General features: G+C 42.3%; 1 pseudogene; it reads right to left on the bottom strand.

Moving 5' to 3' along the window:
* Positions 1-10,611: 10,611 nt before the first annotated feature.
* On the bottom strand, positions 10,612-17,430 carry LOC100615348 (sal-like protein 4; annotated as a pseudogene).
* Between the last annotated feature and the right edge of the window lie 474 nt (positions 17,431-17,904).

Genomic DNA, 17,904 nt, shown 5'->3' with positions numbered 1-17,904 from the left:
CCAATATGCATTCATGGGCATTTATTTTATAATTTTTGCTGTAATCCAACAGTACTTAATTTCGTTGCTGAAATTATAACAACTTTGACCATTGAGAGCTCTTTCTGTTGGTTCTTGTCTCTCTCTCTCCCTCTTTTTTTTCCCTAACAGAAATGCCATTCAGAATCCTGTGTCTCTTTGGAGTACCCTCATCAATGTGGTTTTGTTTCATTTTGTTTTAGTCTGCAGGACAGAGTGAGACCGTGTCTCAAAAAAACAAAACAAAACAAAACAAAAACCACACACAAAACCGCATTGCTTTTTATATTTCAATTTCCGGTTGTTCACTGTTATTATATAGAAATGAAATTAATGTTTGTATATTGATTTCTTATCCTGTCATGTTTCTGAGGTCACTTATTAGTTCTAGTAGATTTTGGAGTTTCTAATTTTCTACATAAACAATCATGTCATCTGCAAAAAAAAAAAGTTTTACTTTTTCCTTTACAATCTTCATGGCATTCATTTTTTCCCCCTTATGTGATTGCATTGACTAGGACCTACCATACAATGTTTTAAATAGAGAGGTCGGAGTGGACATCCCTGTCTTGCTCCCCATCTTAGGAGAAGCATTCAGTCTTTCACTATTAAGTATGATTTAGCCATAGATTTTTTATTTTGGTAAATGTCCTATATCAGGTTGAGGAAATTTTCTTTCTATTCCTAGTTTGCGGAGAGTTATTAGGAATACATTTGGATTGTCAAATGCTCTTTTTGTATCTATGGAGAGATCACATGGTTTTTCTTCTTTAGTTTGTTAATATGTGAATTGCATTGATTGGGTTTCTAATGTTGAACCAAGTTTACATTCCTGGGATAAACCCCACTTGGTCATGATATATCATCCTTTTTATATATTGTTGAATTTGATTTGCTCAACTTTTGTTTAGAATTTATTTTTGTTTAGAATTTTTTTAACAGTTTTGTTGAAATACAATTCACATATCATACACTTCATTCATTTAAGGTGTACAATGTTTTTAAATGTAGTCACATGGTTGTGCAACCATCACCAAAATCAATTTTAGAACATTTTGTCCCCACTAAAAGAAGCTCTGTACCAATTAGCTGTCCCTCCCCATCTCCCCACCTCCAGCCATAAACAACCACTAATTTATTTTTCCTCTTTATAGATTGCCTGTTATTATAGATATTTCATATGAATGGAATCATAGTAAGTGGTATATTTCTTTTTTCTTTTCTTTTCTTTTTTTTTTTTGAGATGGATTCTCGCTCTGTTACCCAGGCTGGAGTGCAGTGGCATGATCACGGCTCACTGCAACCTCCGCCTCCCGGGCTCAAGCAATTTGCCTCCCTCAGCCTCCTGAGTACCTGGGATTATAGGTGCATGCCACCGTGCCCAGTTAATTTTTGTATTTTTAGTAGAGATGGGTTTTCACCATGTTGACCAGGCTGGTCTTGAACTCCTGGCCTCAAGTGATCCACCTGCCTTGGCCTCCCAAAGTGCTAGGATTACAGGTGTGAGCCACTGTGCTTAGCTTCAAAATTCTTTTTAATTTTTCCATTTGATATCTTCCTTGACCCAAGGGTTGTTTAGCAATATGTTATTTAATTTACAAATATTTCAATATTTACCACAAGTCTTTCTGTTATTGACTTTTAATTTAATTCAGTTGTAGTTAGAGAAAATGCTTTTTATTACTGGAATCCTTTACAGTCTATTGAGACTTGTTTTATGGCTCAAAGTATGGCATATATTGGTAAATGGTCTATGTGCTTTTGAAAAATATGTATATTCTGTTGTGGTTGGTTGGAGTGTTCTATAAATGCCAATTAGGTGAAGTTGGTCAATATGTTGAGTTGGTATGGCCCTCAGTCATATAGTCACAAGGAAGTAAAATCTGCCAACCGGGAGCCTGGAATGAGCCTGGAAATTATTCTTTCCTAGTTGAGTTTCCCCAGGAGAACAAAGCTATCAGCTAATACCTTGATTACAGCCTCCTTAGATTATGAGCAGGGGACTTAGCTAAGCTGTTCCGAGACTTCTGATCCATGTAAACTGAGAGATAATAAATATATGTGTTTTAAGTTGCTAAGCTTGTGAGAATTTGTTATGCAGCAATAGAAAACTAATACAGATGCATAAACATTTAAGATTAAGTCCTCTTGATGAATCGATCATGTTATCATTATAAAATAACCATTTTTATTTCTAGTAATATTCTTTCCTCTGAAGTCCACTTTGATATTAATACAGCTCCTAGAGCTTTCTTTTGATTGGTGTTAACATGACATGTCTTTTTTTCATGCTTTTTACTTTTTCCCTATTTGTGGCTTCATGTTAAAATTTGTTTGTTTCTTTCTCTTTTTTTTGACAGGGTTTCACTTTGTCACCAAGGCTAAGTGCAGTGGCATGATCATAGCTCACTGTAACCTTGAACTCCAGCAATCAAGCTATCCTTCTGCCTCTGTCCCCCGAAGTAGCTGGGACTATAGGCGCACCCCACCATGCCCGGCTAATTTTTCTTTTCTTTTCTTTTTCTTTCTTTTTTTTTTTTTTTTGTACATACAGGTTTTCACCACGTTGGCCAGGCTGGTCTCAACTCCTGAGCTCAAGCGATCTGCCCACCTTGGCTTCCCAAATTGCTGGGATTACAGGTGTAAACCATTGCACTTGGCTGTGTGCTTCTTATAGATAGTATATAGTTGGTTTTTACTTTTTTATCCAAGCTGACAATCTTTGCTTTTGATTGGAGTATTTAGGCCATTTTAATTTAATGTGATTATTTATATGATTAAGTTTATTTATTTATTTATTTATTTTGAGGCAGGGTCTTGCTCTGTTGCTCAGGCTGGAGTGCAGTGTTGCAATCATAGCTCACTGCAGCCTCAGACTCCTGGGCCCCAGCAAACCTTTCACCTCAGCTTCCCAAGTAGCTGGGACTACAGGTGAGTGCCACCATGCCCAGCTAATTTTTAAATTTTTTGTAGGGATGGAGTCTGGCTCTGTTGCCCAGGCTGGTCTTGAACTCCTGGGCTCAAGCAATCCTCTGCCTCCGCCTGCCAAAGTGCTGGGATTATAGGTGTGAGCCTTGCCCAGCCTATGATTAAGTTTAAATCTATTATTTTTGTGATTGTTTTATATTTTCCCCACCTGTTGTGTTCCTTTTCTCTTTTCCTGCCTTTTTTTGGTATTGCATATTTGAGTATTTTTTATTATTCTATTTTATCTCCTTTTTTTCTTTTCTTTTTCTTTTCTTTTTTTTTCTTTTTCTTTTTTTTTGAAACAGAGTCTTGCTCTGTCACCCAGGCTGGAGTGCAGTGGCACAATCTCAGCTCACTGCAACCTATTCGCCTCTGGGTTCAAGTGATTCTCGTGCCTCAGCCTCCTGAGTAGCTGGGACTACAGGCGTGCGCTACCATGCCGGGGTAATTTTTGTATTTTTAGTAGAGATGGGATTTCGACATGTTGGCCAGGCTGGTCTCAAACTCCTGACCTCAAATGATCTGCCCACCTGGGCCTTGGAAAGTGCTGGGATTACAGGCATGAGCCACCGTGCCCGGCCTATCTCCATTTTTGATGGAGATAAAATAGATTTTGCCTGGCGCAGTGATGCGTGCCTGTGAGGCTGAGGCAGGAGGATAGCTTGACTCCAGGAGTTTGAGGCTATAGTACACTATGATTGTGCCTGTGAACTGTACTCCAGCCTGGGCAACGTAGTCAGACCCTGTCTCTAAAAATATTGTTTTTTTAGTGGAGATAAAATAGAATCAGAAAAAATACAAAAGGATTCCACTTACATGCGGTAATTAGAGTAACCAAATTTATAGAGACAGAAAGTAGAATGGTGGTTGCCAGGAGCTGGGAGCAGAGGGAATGGAGAGTTACTGTTTGGTGGGTACAGAGTTTCAGTTTGGGAAGATGAAAAACTCTGGAGATGGATGGTGGTGATGCTTGCACAACAATGTAAATGTTCTTAATGTCCCTGAACTATACACTTATAAATAGTTAAAAAGGTAGATTTTATGTTACATATGTTTCACCACATTTTTAAAAAATCCTCAACAAAATCAGAATAGAAGGTAAATTTCTCAAACTGATAAAGGGCACGAGAAAAGTCTATAGCTCACATCATAACATCATCATAACATCGCCGGTGAAAGTGAACACTTTCTTCCTAAGACTGGAAACAACTCAAGGATGTCTACTCTTGCCACTTGTGTTAAACACTGTCCTGGACATTCGAAACCAGTGCAATCAGAAAAGAAAGAAATAAAAGCCATTCAAGTTGGAAAGAAAGAAGTAAAACCAGCATTCTTTTCAGATGACGATCTTTAATGTAAAAAGTCAGATGGAATCTACAAAAAGGCATCTAGGCTAATAAGTGAGTTTATCAAGCATATAAGGTAAAAGTTAAATATAATAAATTAGGTATCTATATACTATCAGTGAAAATGTGAAAATGAGGTTAGGGAGACAGTTCTATTCACAGCAACATCAGACGGAATAAAATACTTAGAAATAAATTTAGCAAAAAATGTAGATATACACAAAATCTATAAAACATTGCTCAGGGAAATAAGAGATCTACGTAAATGGAGAGAAATTCCATCTTCATGAATTGTAAGACCCAATATTGCCAAGATGACAGTTTTCACCAAATTGATCTATAAATTAAACGAAATCCCAGCCAGGCATGGTGGTGCATGCCTGTAGTCCCAGCTACTCCAGAGGCTGAGGTGGGAGGATGGCTTGAGCCCAGGAGTTTGAGGCTGCAGTGAGCCATGATCATGCCACTGCACTCCAGCCTAGATGACAGAGTGAGACCACATCTCTAAAACTGAAAATAAAAAAATAAAAATTAAGCAAAATCCCTGTAAAGATCCTAGCAAGCATTCCTTTTTTTTTTTTTTTGTAGAAATTGGCAAACTGCTCCTAAAATATGTACAGGATATGGACATACAAAGGACCCAGAATAACCAATTTTGAAAAGGAGCCAATGGGAGAATTTTCATTTCCATCTTTCAAACTTACTATATATATAACTCACAGTAATCAAGACAGTGAGATACTGACATGAGGATAGAAATATAATGGAGAGTCCATAAATTAATCCTTATATTATGGTCAGCTGATGGCTGACAAAGGTGCCAAGATAATTCAATGTGCAAATAACAGTCTTTTCAACAAATGGTGCTAGGATAACTGTGTTCCCACCAGTGATAAGTAAGTGATAAGTATGTGAGGTAACAGATATGTTAGTTACCTTGATTTAATCATTTCACAATGTATACATCTATCAAAACATCCTGTTGTATACCATGAATATGTACCATTTTTATTTGTCAATTATAATAGAATCAATTTTAAATTAATTAAAATGTTAACCTGAGTGCTGCTCTGAAGGAATTAATTTTCCAGATATAATTTAAGTCATGAGTCAGTTAACCTTAGTATATGGAGATTATAGGACTGACCTAGTCAGGTGAACCCTTTAAATGCAGAGAATTTTCTCTGGCTAGTACCAGAAGAGGTCATCAGAGATTCAAAGCACAAAAAGGATTTGATGCTCTATTGTTTATTTGATGGTAGTGGGGATCACTGTATCAAGGAAATGGAGAGTTCAGTTTTACAGCTTCATGGAACTGCATTTCTGTCAATAACTTGAATGAACTTGGAAGCAGATTCTGTTTTATGTTTGCAGGTAGATTCTTCCCTTGAACTTCCAGATGAGAGCCCAGCATGGCCAACATCTTGATTTTGGCTTTTTGAAACCTTAAGTAGAGAACCTGCTTGGTCTTATGACCTAGAGAGCTGTGAGATAATAAATGGGTATTGTTTTAAGCTACTAAATTTGTGATAATTTGTTACACAGCAATAGAAAACTAATACATTGGTATAGCCGGCTCACTCATGGTTATTGCATGGTATATTATTTTCCATCCTTTCAACCTATTTGTAGTATATATTGAATCTAAAGTTTCTGCTCTAGACAGCATATAGTTAGATCCTGTTTTTAAATTCAGTCTGATAATCCTTTACTTTTTTTTTGAGACAGGATCTCACTTTGTCGCCCAGGCTGGAGTGCAGTGGCATGAACATGGCTCACTGCAGCCTCGACCTCCCTGGCACAAGCGATCCTCCTGCCTCAGCCACACAAGTAGCTGGAACTAAAGGCATGCGCCACCACGCATGGTTAATTTTTTGTATTTTTTGTATTTTTTTTTTGTAGAGACAGCGTTTTGCTATGTTGCCCAGCCTGGTCTCAAATTCCTGAGCTCAAGCGATCTGCCTTGGTTTCCCAAAGTGCTGGGATTACAGGCATAAGCCACCATGCCACCACACCCAGTCTATCCCTTACTTTTGAGTGTAGTACTTATTTCATTTACATTTACTATAATACTGATTGTAATATAAGTAATATAATTATTATTTTGGAGAGAAAAACATGCAAAATTGTTTTCCCAACAGACAAGACAGCATCAGCAGGTACAACTACAGGGGATTCTCCATAGATCGTACACTCACAAAGCATCATTAGTTCAACAGTGGAAAAACCACTGCTGTGTTCTCTGTAGCATATCCACTTAGCGTAAAGAGGTACTATTATTGTGTTCACTTACAATTCCAGAAGGAAAGGCACAACTGGACAAAAAACATTTTGTATCCTAAAGTCAGGTGCAGTAACTAAGAGACAAAACTTTGGGTAACAGTCTTGATGCACATTTCAATAAGGGCTTTTTACTTAGAGGGGAATGATTTCTCCACCCACAAGTTAGGTTTAATTGTTAGAGCAACATTTCATTGTTTGCTCAGTATTATTACATATACAAAAGGGGATTTGAAAAAAGGAATCACGAAAACATCTTACATGTCCAGCTGTTCCCACCAATACATCAACTCTTATGAAGCAGGAGAATAGGGTCTGGAGGCAGGGAACCCAAGTCCGGTTCATGCTGACTTCCTAGAACTAAATTGAAAGGGAAACCCCAACTTTCCACACCTAAATAACAAAAGGACCAGAGACTATTCCCTCTGCAAACCTCCACCTTTTCTGCCTGGCAGATGGGAAATTGAAAGTACCTCTGACCGGTTGCAAAAACCAATCACAGGTTTGCATAAGAGTGTAATTTTGTAACTTCGAAATTGGTTGCAGACAGCAACAAATCAGAGTGATTGTGGGCCACCACTTCATTTACATGAGGTGAACACCAAGTGGCCAATGGGAATGGGAAACCTCTAGGGGGTATTTGGACCCAAGAAGATTCTGTATCTGGGCCCTTGAGTCGCTGCTCAGGTCCGCTCCCACACTGTGGAGTACACTTTCATTTTCAATAAATCTGCTTTTGTTGCTTCATTCTTTCCTTGCTTTGTCTGTTTTGTCCAATACGACAAGAACCTGGACACCCTCCACCAGTAACACTTAGGTTTAAGACAGCGGCCAGGCATGGTGGCTTACACCTGTAAACCCAGCACTTTGGGAGGACAAGGCCAGTGGATCACCTGAGGTCAGGAGTTTGAAACCAGCCTGGCCAACATAGAGAAACCCCATCTGTACTAAAAATACAAAAAATTAGCCGGGCATGGTGGCACATGCCTGTAGTCTCAGCTACTTGGGAGGCTGAGGCAGGAGAATCCCTTGAACCTGGGAAGCGGAGGTTGCAGTGAGCTGAGATTGTGCCACTGTACTCCAGCCTGGGTGACAGAGTGAGACTCTGTCTCAAAAACAAACAAACAAACAAAAAGACAGGGCCTGGGAATACTTCAGTGGTCATAAAATAGGAAAATAGACACTATGGCTACAAAAAAAGTGAAATATTTAAACTAAAGCTTTCATACCCAGGATTTGCCTGTTCCAACTTTGTAGCCTTCATGCAATACTCAGGGCAAAAAATCTGCATAATTACTTGGCATAAGTTGCACCAACTATATTTTTTAAAAATTAGTATGTGACCCTGTGAAAGGAAACAATCCTTCCCATGAGTTTCTCCTCTGGAATGAAAATCCAGTTCTTCAACAGAGTGGGCACTGGTGAACTAAATTAAGTCACCTGAGATTCCTTGCTCAGTGGCCCACCTCTTCTGGTGTTCAGGAAGGCAAAGGGAAGTGTGTGGAATACATTTGAACTCTTGTGGCTGCAACTGAGCTGTTTTTAAATAAGCAGACATTGACTCCCTAACAACTAACATAAGTCCATTTGAGGACATCCTATTTAAAGTTCTAAAGTTAAAGGAGTCTGGACACAGTGGCTCACCCCTGTAATCCAGCACTTTGGGAGGCCAAGGTGGGGCAAATCACTTGAGTCCAGGAGTTTGAGACCAGCCTGGCCAACATGGTGAAACTGAAACCCCGTCTCTACTAAAAATACAAAAATTAGCTGGGTGTGGTGGTGGGTACCTGTAATCCCAGCTACTTGGGAGGCTGAGGCAGGAGAATCCCTTGACCCCCAGAGGTGGAAGTTGCAGTGAGCCAAGATTGCGCCCTTGCACTCCAGCCTCCTGGGTGACAGCGAGACTCCATCTAGAAAACAAAAGAAGTTGGAGGAATTAGGCCAGGTGCGGTGGCTCACGCCTGTAATCCCAGCACTTTGGGAGGCCGAGGCAGGTGGATCACGAGGTCAGGAGATCGAGACCATCCTGGCTAACACGGTGAAACCCCGTCTCTACTAAAAAAATACAAAAAAATTAGCCGGGCGCGGTGGCGGGCGCCTGTGGTCCCAGCTACTGGGGAGGCTGAGGCAGGAGAATGGCGTGAACCTGGGAGGCGGAGCTTGCAGTGAGCTGAGATAGCGCCACTGCACTCCCGCCTGGGTGAAAAGAGCGAGACTCCGTCTTAAAAAAAAAAAAATGTTGGAGGAATTTGTAATTCTATAATCTTTTTTTTTGCTTTATTTTTGAAAGTACTTTCAAAAAACAAAACAAAAGATGGGTACAGGGTTAGGAGACATACAAAACAGGTTCCTAAATAGATGATAACCTTGTCCATTTACTTGCAGACAGTTATCATGGAAGTATACAGTACTCCTCCCCACCCCATTAATCTAAGTAGTTGTCTTTTCCACTGTGGTTCAATAAGTTCAAACTGTTCCACCTTGAAATAGGCGACAGTCTTGGGAAATAGTTACTGTAGGCTGTACAGAATTTCTATGTATATAGTTTGTTGGAAGTAACAAAGCTACTTTCAAGACTTGCTTCTTTCCAAAATTAAAAAATAATTATAGTCTGTATTTGTTTTGGTATAGATATTTTCTTTTTTTGATTTTTTTTGTTTTTATGTTTTGCAAAGCAGCATAACAATTGTGATTGTAGAACTGCCTGAGGTTGCCATCTGTAAACATCATTTGCATATCAGTAAGAATAAGGAAAACGGGAGGAGGAGATGGGTTTTTTTTTTTAAAAAGAAAACAAATAATCGCATTAAAAAGTGGGCAAAGGACATGAATAGACATTTCTCAAAAGAAGACAAGTGGCCAACCGACATGAAAAAATGCTCAACATCGCTAATCATCAGAGATGTGCAAGTTAAAACCACAATGATAAACCATCTTACACTAGTCAGATGGCTATTATTAAAAAGAGAAAAACTAACAGATGTTAGTGAGGATGGGGAGAAAAGGGAATGAACTCTTATACACTGTTGGTGGGAATGTAAATTAGTGTAACCTCTATGGAAAACTGTATGGAGATTTCTCAAAGAACTAAAAATGCAACTACTTTCCATCCAGCAATCCCACTACCGGGTATCTACCCAAAGAAAAATAAATCATTTATATCAAAAAGACACCTGCAATAGTATGTTTATCACAGCACTATTCACAATAGCAAAGATAAGGAATCAACCTGCAATAGTATGTTTATCACAGCACTATTCACAATAGCGAAGATAAGGAATCAACCTAAGTGTCCATCAACGGAGGATTAGATAAAGAAACTGTGGTATGTATACATCATGGAATACTATGCAGCCATAAAAAGAATGCAATCATGTCTTTTGCAGCAACATGGATGGAACTGGAGGCCATTAACTTTGGTGAAACAAGCCAGGCACAGAAAGACAAATATCACATGTTCTCACTTATAGGTGGGAGCTAAATAAAGTGTACACACGGAGGTAGTGTGTGGAATGATAGACAACAGAGACTTGGAAGGGTAAGGCAAGGGGTGGATAATGAGTGATTACTTAAGGGGTACATTTTAGGTTATTTGGGTGATCAATACCCTAAAAGCCCTGACTTCACCACTACACAATCTATGCAGGTAACAAAATTACACTTGCACCCCATAAATTTATACAAATAAAAAATAATAAAGGAATAAAAAGCACAGTCTAGACTAGGGGTGTCCAATCTTTTGGCTTCCCTGGGCCACCTTGGAAGAAGAATTGTCTTGGGCCACACATAAAATACACGAACACTAACAATAGCCGATGAGCTTAAAAAAAAAAATCACAAAAAAATCTCAGAATGTTTTAAGAAACTTCACGAATTTGTGTTGGGCCACATTCAAAGCCGCCCTGGGCTGCATGTGGCCTGCGGGCTGAGGGTTGAACAAGCATGGTCTAGACATTTCACTCTGTCTACATTTCTTCTTCCAGGCAAGTTCCCCTTTAGCTTAGCTGACCACAATCTTGTTTTCTTCCAGGAAGTGAGGGAACCAATGTGTGGGAACAGTCTCAGTAGCACCTAGTTTTTCCACATTGGCAATGATACCTGACTGGGAGCCATCCATCTTGGACTCAGCAGTGTTATTCACAGCAGAGTTGGCCCCCACAGAAACTGGGAGGGTGGGAACACCACCACTCTGGGTCATAGAGATCTCGCTAGTCTTCATGGCAAGACCACTGTTGAGCATGTTGGTATATTGGTTCCACCACCTTCACTGAAGGGGCCAGGATTTCTGGTAAACATTTCTGAGATTCTTTCCATTCATACCTAATTAAGCCATAGTGTTCTCAATGGCTAGCTTCCTTCTCTGGTGTGTTGAGTTATTGTTTGCTCCATGAGTCATACAGTGGACCTTCAAGTTGCCTTTGGTGGTAAAAGCTTGCCCATGTATGCTGCACACAAAAGGCTATTCTCTAGTGTGAGTCCACTTGTGAATCTGAAGAGCACTAGTGGATAAGAAGTTCTTCTCACACTGTGTGCAGCTGTGTTGCTTGGCCTGTCAGTGTGGCTGAGCCGCTAACACCAGGGACATGATTGAGGATCCAACAAATGTGCCAGTGAAAGGGGAGAGTTCCCTGACCCCCCCTCACAGGACGTGTGATGGGTGTGGCTTGTCTGTTTGGTCGCTGCTCAAACCTCTTACAGGAGGGGGAGTACACAGACAGACAGGTGCAGGAGCCCAAGTGGGCGTGTGTTACAGTGCACTCTTTTAGCCTTGCCATCTGCAGATGGCTTAAGTGTTAATCAGCTCAGTGGACCCTCTGCCTTTCTGCAAAGGCAGAGGGCCAGTGTGACAGCTTTCTGTATCCTGAGCTGTTGTCCAGAATCCTGGAAGAATCGGGTCACACATGGACTTGAAGGATGGAGAATGCAGGGTTTTATTGGGTGGTGGAGGTGGCTCTCAGTGGGATAGATGAGGAGCTGGACAGGGGATGGAGTGGGAAGATGATCTTCCCTTGCAGTTTGGCCATCTGGTGGCTGATTCTCTGACCACCCCCAGCCAAACTCCTGACGTTTCTTCTCTTTTCTCCTGTGCCGTGCCATTCTGCCATTTGTCTGCTCATCTCCTCATCTCCTGCTTCTGGAGCCTCGGGTTTGGGGTTTATATGGGTACAAGATGGGGGCGTGATGGGCCAAAAGGCAACATTTTCGGCACAAAAACAGGAATGCCTGTTCTCACTTAGGGCTGTGGATATCCAGGCTTGAGGGTGGGGCCTTTGCTGGGGAACTGCCCTCTTCTGTCCAGTATTTCCCTGTCTCCTATTTGTATTACCAGGAACTTCAACTTTTCATTTTTATTTTTTAGAGACAGGGTCTCTCCTTTTCGCACAGGCTGGAGTGCAGTGGCACAGTCATAGTTTACCACAACCTTGAACTCCTGGGCTCAAGTGATCCTCCTGCCCCAGCCTCATTAGTAGCTGGAATTACAAGTGCTAGCCACCAAACCTGTTAAAACTTGAACTTTGACATAGGTTGACTGGGCTCAGAAAAACGTTGATGGGAGACAGCCCATCTCAGTGTGGCTGTTCTTGGGGTGCTCAGCTTTGCTCCCAGCATCTGGAGACTTTGTCATAATGCTTTCTGCTTGGCTAGTTGCTAGGGAGCGTGCCTGGAAGGATGTGGTTTCCACAGCATCTGGAGTTTGGCTAATAGTCCTGGTGTCCCATCAGTGAGAATGAGTCATTAAACTGTTGCTCTCCACTGAATCGTTTTTCAGCTGCTCTGCCTCTGCAGGCCAGAAGGAACAGGACCCACTTTCCTGGTGACTGCTAGGGAAGCCTTCGTGGCAAACCCTAGGGTGGGTTATATTAAGTGGATGCTAAGAAGAGGTGTGAGGACCTTTGAGTAGCTACTGGGGGCATCCTGGGAGCTGACTTTGTCCACAGTGGCATCTTCTTTCAACATCATCATGGCAGATGGCACTTGTATTACCATTCTCACTGACCATCATTGGCTCAGGACCCCTAAAATCACAGGGATTCTCTGGCGGGGACATGCTGGGAATCTGAGTGCCCATGTTCATCCAAATATGTTGTTGCAACATGACCACATTGGCAAATTTCTTTTGACTAATGGGGTATGTACTTATGGATGAGTTGGTTCCATGAACCCTGAGAAGTGTCTTTACGTTGCCTTTGGTAGAAAAAGCTTGTCCACAGATTTCACATAGGATGGGTCTCTCCCCATTGTGGGTGTGGTAATGTATGTTTTTTTTCCAAGTGAGAGCAAATTTATTAAAGTAAAGGAATAAAAGAATGGCTACTCCATAGGCAGAGCAGCCCTGAGGGCTGCTGGTTGGCTATTTTTGTGGTTATTTCTTGACTACATGCTAAACAAGTGGCGGGTTTTTCATGAGTTTTCTGGGAAAGTGGTGGGCAACTCCTGGAACTGACGGTTCCTCCACCTTTTAGACCATAAATGGTAACTTCCTGACATTGCCTTGGCATTTGTAAACTGTCATGGTGCTGGTGGGAGTGTCTTTTAGCATACTAATGTATTATAATTAGCATATAATGAGCAGTGAGGATGACCAGAGGTTACTTTCCTCACCATCTTGGTTTGGGTGGGATTTGGTCTGCTTCTTTACCACATGTTGTTTTATCAGCAAGGTCTTTGTGACCTGTATCTTGTGCCAACCTCCTATCTCATCCTGTGACTTAGAATGCTTAACCTCCTGGGAATGCAGCCCAGTAGGTCTCAGCCTCATTTTACCCAGCCCCTATTCAGGATGGAGGCACTCTGGTTTGAACACCTCTGACATATTTCTCCCCTGCGTTTTACAAAGGAATCCTTAATCTTTTATTATTATTATTATTTTATTTATTTATTTATTTATTTTTTGTTTTTGAGACGGAGGCTTGCTCTGTCACCCAGGCTGGAGTGCAGTGGCGCGATCTTGGCCCTCTGCAACCTTCCCCTCCTGAGTTCAAGCGATTCTCCTGCCTCAGCCTGCCAGGTAGCTGGGACTACAGGTGCGTGCCACCATGCCTGGCTAATTTTTGTATTTTTAGTAGAGATGGGGTTTTGCCATGTTGGCCAGGCTGGTGTCAAACTCGTGACCTCAGGTGATTCACCCGCCTCGGCCTCCGAAAGTGCTGGGATTACAGGTGTGAGCCTCCGCGTCTGGCCAGGAACCCTTAATCTTAAGGGTTATAGAGGGACAAAGATCCATCTTCCATAACTTCTTCAGGCTGAATTGGGCAATGATACTCCTGCCTACCTATTAGGGTCTCTTGTATTCAGGGTAGAGAGGAGCTCAGTCAGAAAGTGTAAGTATGGTGAGGGCCATCCATAACTCTTGAGTTCTGACAAAAGGTGATATCTGTAGTAAGTATTCAATTTAAGAAAATGTTGAGTAAGCTTATCCTGCATTCCTACACAAAGAGTACAGCAGCAATATTTTCCACAACAGTAAAACAAAGTAAGTAAAATTATTCCAAGTGAACTGAATAAGAAAGCTTTCCACGAACTGGGCAATTGTTGAAACCAAGCTGATATGGTGTCGCTAGCTGATTCTAATATGTGCCCAGAATTAGAATACTGACCCAGATTTTTACATTACCCATCCCTCTTGTTTCTTCTGAGCAGCAGCCAGAGATCACTGGTTGGTTCACAGGAATAAGCACGGTTAGTCTAAATTGCAGGAAAAAAAACCCTTAAAAACAACGAATGAGACTATAATTTAATAACAGGCGTACCATCGTTCTTGAAACAATTTTTCTCTCTCCAGTCTCCCATTTTTACTAAAGACAAATCATGGTAAGACTGATTTGCTTTATTATACTTGGCCTGATTATGTGTATAAAGTGCAGCAATAATAATAATAATTGTTAGATTTTTTTTTTTCTTGAGATGGAGTCTCACTGTGTCGCCTAGGCTGGAGTGCAGTGGCATGATCTTGGCTCACTGCAACCTTCACCTCCTGAGTTCAAGCGATTCTCATGCCTCAACCTTCCAAGTAGCTGGGATTACAGGCACACGCTGCCACGCCCAGCTAATTTTTCTATTTTTAGTAGAGACAGGGTCTCACCATACCAGCCTGGCTGGTCTTGAACTCCTGACCTCAAGTGATCCGCCTGCCTTGACTTCAAGAATAATTATTTTTAACATAGGCTTTTAAAATTGTCTTTGACGGATCTCTGTTCCTTAAGAAATCTTAGATAATACTTTTTTTTTTTTTTTGAGGTGGAGTCTTGCTCTGTTGCCCAGGCTGGAGTGCAGCGGCACAATCTCAGCTCACTGCAACCTCTGCCCCCTGGGTTCAAGCAATTCTCCCGCCTCAGCCTCCCGAGTAGCTGGGACTACAGGCATGTGCCACCATGCCCGGCTAATTTTTTGTATTTTTTTAGTAGAGATGGGGTTTCACAGTGTTAGCCAGGATGGTCTCAATCTCCTGACCTTGTTATCTGCCCGCCTCGGCCTCCCAAAGTGCTGGGATTACAGGCGTGAGCCACCGTACCCGGCCAGATAAGACTTTTTTAAAGCTGAACCCAGCCATGGGTTTGTACCATCAAATACCTAAATTTCCTCTTCTCTTGAGGTCCCGAGATAACTTGGGGCTCCTGGGCCTGTTAGAAAGCAACATTCTTTACTTACCGATCAGGAAACCTGTACAGGGACTGTGTAGACAAGGTATGGAGGCCAGTTTTCCCAAGGGAGGTAATGCATTGTGAAGGAACTTTGGCAGCTTAAGACTCGGTGGCAAATGAGACATTCACTGGGGTCAGAAGTGGCCTTGTTGCTGTTCTCTACCAGCTGCTGCAATTTCATGGTCTCTGACCCTGGCTTGGTGGTCCCACTCCCTTGAAAGCCACCAACCCTTGGGGAATTATGGTTTGGCACCACCCCAGGGAGGGTGGGTCCACCCTTACTTTCTGGAGAAGGCCCAACAATGAGCCACCCATGTGGTCATTGGGGTTAACCCCCAAAGAAAGATTTTGTGATAGTTCTATGGAGGGGGTCCTTGTTACAAGGACAAGTTTGCTGTCTAAAGAGAGACTGGATTCATCTATGGGGACAGGTACAGGGAGTGCATGGGGTGCCATTGACTACCACCATTTTGTTCTGGAACTTGGCAAACAGCTGGGGGTTTGCCTTCACCTGGGGATATTGATTAAAGTATACCTTGAGGTTACCCTTGGTGGTGAAGCCATGACCACACACAGAGAACATGAAGGGTCTCTCTCCAGTATGCATGTGGGGATAGATCTGCAAGGAGCTACCAGTCTCCCAAACCTTGCCACAGTTCTTACAGTTGTGCTTGTAGAGGATGGCCTCGTCTTTGGGTTCGACACACATCTCAGATGTTTGGTGGCTTATCTTTCTCTTTCTTGGATGGGTATAATGCCACAGTAGAGAAAGGACTCTGGAAGAGCACAGAACCCAAGCCTGAGGTAGCAAAGCACTTGGGAGCTGAGACACAATATTCAGGAGCACCCGTGTCCTATCCAGCTTCAGGGTGAAGGGTGTCAGCCATGGGGTCACAGAGCTGGCAGCAGAAGGGATGCTGGTGAGATAGCTTGGCTTGTTTAAGGTGTCCAGAGACAGACCTTGGCTTCCAGCTTTCTGGCTGAGCAAAGCCACAGCTACAGAAACTTGCTTGGACATGTGGCTATCTAAGGTCTTCAGGGTATTAGCCTGAGTGGAGAGTGTGGGAGGCCCCCGAGTTCACTTGAATGCAAATCTGCTCAGTGAGCTAGATCTGCTGTCGTTGAAAAAATGCTGTTGGCGCTGGGCAGAGGGGCCAGCAGCACATATGAGCTCCACTGATTTACCACTCCCTTGTCTCCTTGTAATGCCTGAAAAGTCACATTAATATTGGCCACTTTGCCTTTGGGTAAATAGCTTATGTTCTGGAGTGTGGATGGTAGGGCAGTCTCTGTCTTTAAGTGCAAGAGAGACTCTGCGCCCAGCTTCTCCTTTATGTACCCTTAGCTGCCACCATTTTCCTTGGGACTGTCGCTGCTTGAACTGGGTGGCTGGTGGCTTGGTACAGCTGCACAAAAGTCTTCTGAAGGCACTGACTCCTCGCTGTCATTCATGGTGAGGACAGGTGGATTTTTAGTGCGATTTTTTCTTATGTTCCAAGAACTCAGAGATGCTAAAGAGTTCTGCACAGCATTTCTTAGAGATGTGAGTTTCCTACCCATGAAGCTGCTTTACCATCACTTTGTCCTCATTCACTTCATCACCATTCCCTGGGTGGTTCATTGGAGCACCTGGCTTGTTAAGATGATGGCTTGGAAAAGGGTGAAAATAGAGATGTGGAGAAATGGATATAGGTTGGGAGGTAGGGGAAAGGAGGGCTAGAGAGAAACATAGAACACTAATATGTCTTCATCTTGGAAAGTAAGCCGTTAAGGAGATACTATCTATGGTTGATTAAACAGAAAATATAAGTGGATGTATGTTACTTAAAGTGAAAAAGATATCTATTAGAGGAAATAAAAATAATGCTACCACTTTATTGGAAGGGGTGGATGGAAGGTAGGAATGGTGGAATTGAGCTTAATCCTCATCTCTGGCTGGGCATGGTGGCTCACACCTGTAATCCCAGCACTTTGGGAGGCTGAGGTGGGCAGATCCCTTGAGCCCAGGAGTTTGAGATCAGCCTGGGCAACTGATGAAACCCCATCTCTACAACAACAACAAAAAATATACAAAAATCAGTCAGATGTGATGGTGCACGACTGTGGTCCCAGCTACTCAGGAGATTGAAGCAGGAAGATCACCTGAGCCTGGTGAGGTCAAGGTGGCAGTGAGCCATGATGATGCCACTGCACTCCAGCCTGGGTGAGAGTGAGACTGTCTCAAAAAAAATTCCTCATCTCTGATAGCATTAATAGATAATGTCAAAAAAGAAATATAAGCCAGGTGCAGTGGCTTATGTCTGTAATTCCAGCACTTTGGGGGGCCAAGGTGGGAGGATCGCTTGAGCCCAGAAGTTCAAGACCACCCTGGGCAACATGGGAGATCCCATCTCTACGAAAATTAAAAAATTAGTCGGGTGTGGTGGCAGTGGAGTGCACATGTGTTCCTAGCTACTACGGAAACTGAGGTGTGAGGATAGCTTGAGTCCGGGAGGTTGAGGCTGCAGTGAACTGTGATTGCGCCACTGCACTCCGGCGTGGGTGACAGAAATATACAGGCAGGGACAAATATTTTTATTTATGTATTTATTTATTTATTTATTGAGATGGAGTCTTGCCCTGGAGGGTGATGGCGAGATCTCGGCTCACTG

Source organism: Pan troglodytes, chromosome X, assembly GCF_028858775.2.
Source record: "Pan troglodytes isolate AG18354 chromosome X, NHGRI_mPanTro3-v2.0_pri, whole genome shotgun sequence".
Lineage (NCBI taxonomy): Eukaryota > Metazoa > Chordata > Mammalia > Primates > Hominidae > Pan > Pan troglodytes.
The sequence above is the reverse complement of the archived record's forward strand: the minus strand, read 5'-3'. Positions and strand labels throughout refer to the sequence as shown.